Genomic DNA, 6,000 nt, shown 5'->3' on the forward strand with positions numbered 1-6,000 from the left:
TAGTACAGAGAACCCGTACCTTCAGCTTTATAAAGCAAATGACTGTGACATTAAGGTTCCAACACTGAGGGCATGCTGGAACTTAATGGGAAGCCTCCTGGCACCAGGCTTCTACGAACTATCCAGCTGTATCTACTTATGACTACATGCCCAACCTCCAAAATATCAGAAATGTATGTACTGCAACAGTTTCCACCTCCTCCCTCCTCCCCCCAACAAATTAAAGACCAAAAAACAATCAGATTTCATGGAAAGGTGGCCAAGAACTTGTGGTTAAGTTCTCTCACTTGGGAAAAAGTTGCATAGGATCAGAATGTTTCCTGTTAAACTCAACTATTTCAAGCCTACAGCTTGCAGGTCATCTGCAACAATACCAACAAGAAAAATCACACAAAGAAACTTTCAGTTCAAGAGATGCATTTTTTTTTGTAAACAAAGCAAATTTCAGGGAAGCCAGCGGTGAGGAACTTCTCTGCATGTATGTCTGAAACTAAGCACCTATGCTACATGCAGGCATTCAGTTAGTGAAGATATAACACAAAGATCATTTTCAGATTAATTTTCAAGAAATTCAGCAAGCTTACAGGAAATTCCCTCCCATACTTCTCCCCCAGACACAGACAAATGTTCTTAAGATGATTTCACAAGAAACAAAACAGCTGGTAGAGTACCTCAATCCTGAACACACCCTTCCTCTGACAAAGTAAAAGCACAAAGAGGTTGAAAGTCTTGCCACCTGAGAGCCTATAGAATAAGTGATGTTTTCTAACAGGCTGGCCTGAGGACTTGACTAAGGCATCAAGAAGTTGGTCTTCAAATTCAAGTTTCAGCACTTACCTTTTTCCCGATTCCACATTTCTCTCTGATTCACTTCTAGCTTGGAAATGGGGCACTTGAAAAGGGGAGGGCAGCTTTATCTCCTTTCTCACTCATCTATAAACTGGTTCCAACAGGAACAATGCACTGACACGACATCAGAGTATTAAATCTGACATTACAATATCATCTGCAAACGCTTAATGACATTAAATGACCTGAAAAAGTACAGCATTCAAATATCAGCAACCAAACATGGCAGCTTTACCACTATGTCTCTTGCAGTACTCCAATTACTTCTCGCAGAATTTCTGTGTCATGCTGTCACAACACTGTAAATTTACACATAAAAGATGGGGAACAGATGAAACCCTGAGAACAAAGTTTTCTCACCTGTTATTCTCCCTAAAGAGTTTCATAAGCTAAGCGTAGCAGATCCCTATCCTGGCAGTTTGATTTCAAATTCACAAGGTATATCGCTGTCCTAAGGCAGGCACTCCATTGCCTTTTATGAGGGCATTTCAATACATAATAATGGACAAGGAATATGCCTAGCTACTCACCAGGTGTTTAAGTGGCAGAGCAGGAAGAGAAACCTGGACAAAATAAAAACATCACCAAAAAGTCTTCTCCTGCCCTTCCCATCCATAAGTGTCAGCTTCCTCCTCTGCACCCGAGGAGGAGGTGGGGCTGGGAACCACTTCTTCCAGGAGTTCCACCCTACTTTACAGATGCACAGATTTCATTAACAGCTAACTGGCGACACACAGCATTAACTTATCCTGGTATTCATGGCTTTCCATCCACACTCATCTCATGGAAAGTGACAGCTCAGGGCAACCACTTACAGATACTTCCCGCACCATGACACACTATCCCTGAACTCTGGTTCACTGCCTGGTTCATTTTTAAAATTACAAAACTGTTAACCAACGTTTTCTCTCCAATGCATAAAATGTGGCAGGCAGACCAATGCTTACACGTTCCCAGGCTTAATAATGAGTCGGTGAAATCACTTTCAGTTTTAGAGTACCATCAACAGCATAAAGTTCTAGGCTTGTCACGTGGCTAAACTGGAAGGTTCTTCCAATAAAAACCTTTTCCCCTAAGCAGGGGCTGATGCTTCTCCTGCCCAAGCTATTAAGTTCTGATAGGTGCTGTGGAACAACCACCAGAGACCCTCCAGATCAAGGTCTTCTTATTGTAGAGAGCTACAACAGAGGTGCCTGTAGCAGCCAGGCCCAACAGGCCTTATTGGTCACTATTTCAACACACAAAATATTTGAGACAGTGTTTAATGTACAGCAGCTCTGTGATACAGAGGTTCTGTGATAAAGCAGAGCTTTGTTCCAGTGACTGCCACTTCAACAATAAGCTCCAGTCTTATTTTATCTGTCTAATTACTCACCTCTCCTGCAGGAGCAGTGTGCTATTAGGGTTGACTGATAACGATTTCAAGGCACTTGGAAGATATACTGTGCTACACAACTGCTAATTATTATTGCTCAGACCTACGTTAATTTGAGAGGAAAATAGCCGTATGCCAATGTATACCAGAACTGTCTCTTGTTCCACATATGAACGTTAACATCCTTGTTTTGCTAGACTCCTTAGGAAGCAAAAATAAAGGCTATACATTTCAACTTGCAGTCCTTCAATGTTGTACTTAACCCATATTTACAGGAACTGCACAGCTGAGAAATCCCCCTTTAAAGGAGAAACAGCAAAGCAACACCTTCCTTCCCACTGAACAGGCAATTGCAATACTATTACCTAAAAAAAAATAATTGCAGCTCATCCTAGAGGAGCTGAAACATCAATGCAAACTCTACAGTGCCTTGGATCAATGTTGGCCTAAATTGTCAGGCAAAAGCACATTGCAAGAATCAGACTCCAATGCTCAGGGAAGAGTCAGACTCTTTTCCCATGTAACAGCAATAGGATGAGAGGCAATGGCCTTAAGTTGCACCAGGGGAGGTTTAGGCTGGATATTAGGAAGAATTTCTTCTCAGACGGAGTAGCAAAGCATTGACACAGGCTGCTCAGGGAGGTGGTGGAGTCACCATCCCTGGAGGTGTTGAAGAACCATAGAGATGTGGCACTGAGGGACATGGTTAGTGGGTGTGGTAGGAATGGGTTGATGAATGGACTTCATGGTATTAGTGGTCTTTTCCAATCTTAATGACTCTAAGTGATTTTACTGCTTATATTTAAGGGCTGCTACAGATGGACGTGCTTGTTGGTAGGAGAGGAGTTTCTACGAATGAAGCACAAACACCAAGCGTACAAGCTGCACATGACAGGTGTGTCTGATAGCATGAGGAGTGGTGGCAGAATCTGCCGTAGCTTACTGCCAAACAAAAGATCTAAGTGCAGATTGACTCTTTCCTCATCGGTATCTCTTACACAAGAACCAACTCACTGCTGATGTTTTCCCAGCTGTGCTTTCGCCCCAGCCGATTCCAACTCTTGAGAGCATAATTGGGGTCACCCTACGGGAGCCAGGCACAGGCAGGAGGGGCTGAGCCCCCAGGAGCAGCCCGGTCTTTGGACCTCAGCTCACCGCACTCGCTCCATCCCGCTGGAGAGGCGGCAGGACCCCATCCCAGCTCCACGCTCAGGCACATCCCACGCACATCCCCACACCCAGCCCCACAGATACCCGCACCCAACCCCGCAGTCTCACGCCGTACATCCACTTCGCATCGCACCCACGGAACCAAACCGGTTCCGGACGTTTCCCCACTATCCAAGCGGGGAACCGAGCGGCTCCCGGCGGCTCCTAAGAACTCACCGCCTTTGTTGCTCCCAACACGCAATTCGGAGAGAACGACGCAACCTCCAACAGGAGAGAGATCAACCCGCTGCAGATAAAAGCCCGGCGCAAACCCACGCTGGTTCTCATCAGCGACCACAAAGCGTTCAGAAAGATCACAAGCGTCCCGCCGCGAGGGGCTGCGAGCCCTTCCCTCCGGCCCCCAGCTCCGTACCGGCCCGGCTGCCCCCTCCGTCCTCCGCGCCCCCGGCCCCGCCTCCCCGTGGCCGCGCACCGCAGCTCCGGGTGCCCCTCGGCCCCCCGGGCCCGCTCACCGCCGGCTCAGGACCTCCGTGGCCGCCGCCTATGGGGGAGCGCGGGGCGGCCGTCAGCACGCAGCACCATCGCCGCCCGCCCCGGCGCTCTCCTCTCCCGCACGGCGCTGATGGGCGGGCGCGGCAGCCTCCCCTCCCCGCCCTCGCCTCTCTCTCCTGCCCTCCCCCTGCGCCCGCAGCCCGCAGCCCGCAGGCACCCACCGCGGCCTTCCCGCTCCGCTCCTCCCCCCGCTCTCTCCCTCCTTCCCTCCGTCGCGCCCCCGCGGCGGCGGGACGCTGCCGGCACAGGCCCGGCCCTGCCCTCCCCCATCAGCGGGCGGCTCCAAGCTCCTCTTTCCCATTTTTTTCTTTCACCAGGAATGATGTTAATTCTGGCGGTTCCCTGCCTCTTAGTCCAACAAAAGGCAGCGCTGAGGAGCTGGAGGGAGGGCAGATCCAGAAGGGACCCCTCCATCACCACGCGGCTCCTCAGCAGCCACGGTGAAATTGTTTCAAAAAACAAACAAGCAAACGAACAAAAATAAAATAAAACAAAACAAAAACGAACAAAAAAGTCCGTGGGCCGGTTCTCAACAGTGGCCGAGCAGGCTTGCTGAATTGGTTCTGTTCCCACTCCCAAGTTGAGGTTCCCTGTGCCCACTTTCCATTTGCTGCTGCCACAGGGATCCTCGGGGGTCTCTGCATCCTCTGGGAACTTGCTGGGATAGGAGATACAGAAAAATCCTACAGCTGTAATGAATTGCAAGCTTGCTTTGAAAAACCAACTTTTCCAGAATGAGAATGGGGAAGAACTATTTCTAGTTCATCTCTAGATTTTTTGCAGAAATAATTGCTTGAGTACAAATAATGTTTTACTGTGAGTTTTTCATCATAACATGCAGATTCTTTTGCACTAACTGCGGCATGAAAGGCTCAGCATGAGTCTGCCACAAGCAATAGTGTCACTGACTGTGTGTAGGTCTTCGTAAATATAAGGGTGAATGGAAGGACTAATTAACATTTTTAAGAGACAGCAGCAATCAGTTGTTTTTGGTTATGTAATTTAAATACTCTTTTCTTATAATACAAGTTCTTGTAGTATAGCTGCTCGGGAAGGTGGTGGAGCCATTGTTTATGGAGGTGCTCAAGAACCATTGGAGATATGGCACTGAGGGAAATGGTTAGTGGGCATGGTGGGGATAGGTTAGGGTCAGACTAGATGGTCTTAGAGGACTTTCCAAGCTTAATGGTTCTATGCCTGTGATTCTGTTTACACTTAAAGGTGAACTCAGTGTATTTCTGCCCACCTTGTGAACCAGAAGAGAGCTCCTGTTGATCTCCATACATGTACACATCTCCATGTCACACCTCCTCCAGGTCAGGCTTTTAGTGAAAGAATTCATTTACAGATGTTGATGAACTTCAGTAGATTTTATTCCCAAAACTCTGCTTCCATGCTTCAGATCAACGTCGAATTGAAAACAGCTGTTACTGCATCATCTGTCTCTTTTGCTGTATTTGAAAACAGGGCATGGAAAGGACTAGTTGAAGAGATACAAGGTTGTTGGTTTTTGTTTTCCCTTTTTCAAAGATACATTATTACTTCAGGTAAATACAATGAGTAAAACAGGACTTATTTTTTTACAGATGTGTTAAAGTCTAGCCTGTGTAGCAAGACAACTTTACCTTCTTGTGCTGCATGTCTCCAGATAAAGCAGTCTCCTCCTCAAAATGTCACCTCTCTTAAAACGCTGCAAATTTGATTGCAATTTACTTTCCTCTAAACAAGATTTAGTTCCTTGTTCTTTATCCTGCTAATGGGCATCTGCTTGTGATGCTGTTTTCCTCAGCCTTGTAAATCTATGTGAACACCTTCACAATTATCTCATTAGACTACTTTTTTTTTTTTTTTAATTAAATATCTTCAACAAGGAAACTCAGAGCTAAGGATCAATGAAAAACATAATTTTCCACCTACCGTGCATTTTACAGGAATGCAAATACATGAAAAGCATTGCCATTGCTTTAGAGACTCCCTGCATCACTAAAATTAATACATAACACACTGTGCACAAAGCCTGACGCCTTGGACCGTCTCCATGGCTGAAAAATGGA

At 46.6% G+C, this 6,000-nt stretch overlaps 1 protein-coding gene across 2 annotated transcripts in view; it reads right to left on the reverse strand.

Annotated features, from left to right (window-relative positions):
* PTPN13 (protein tyrosine phosphatase non-receptor type 13) overlaps positions 1–4,001 on the reverse strand; it is a 95,489-nt gene extending 91,488 nt beyond the window's left edge. Inside the window, exon 1 of one of the 2 annotated variants that reach the window (XM_065736649.1) lies at positions 3,907–4,001. The gene's annotated coding sequence lies outside the window, so the exon portion shown is untranslated. The remainder of the gene's footprint in view (positions 1–3,906) is intronic. The other variant, XM_065736648.1, reaches the window with a different exon arrangement.
* Positions 4,002–6,000: the final 1,999 nt, after the last annotated feature.

Source organism: Cyrtonyx montezumae, unplaced genomic scaffold, assembly GCF_038088225.1.
Source record: "Cyrtonyx montezumae isolate F1298 unplaced genomic scaffold, pur_monq_1.0 scaffold_2, whole genome shotgun sequence".
Taxonomy (NCBI): domain Eukaryota; kingdom Metazoa; phylum Chordata; class Aves; order Galliformes; family Odontophoridae; genus Cyrtonyx; species Cyrtonyx montezumae.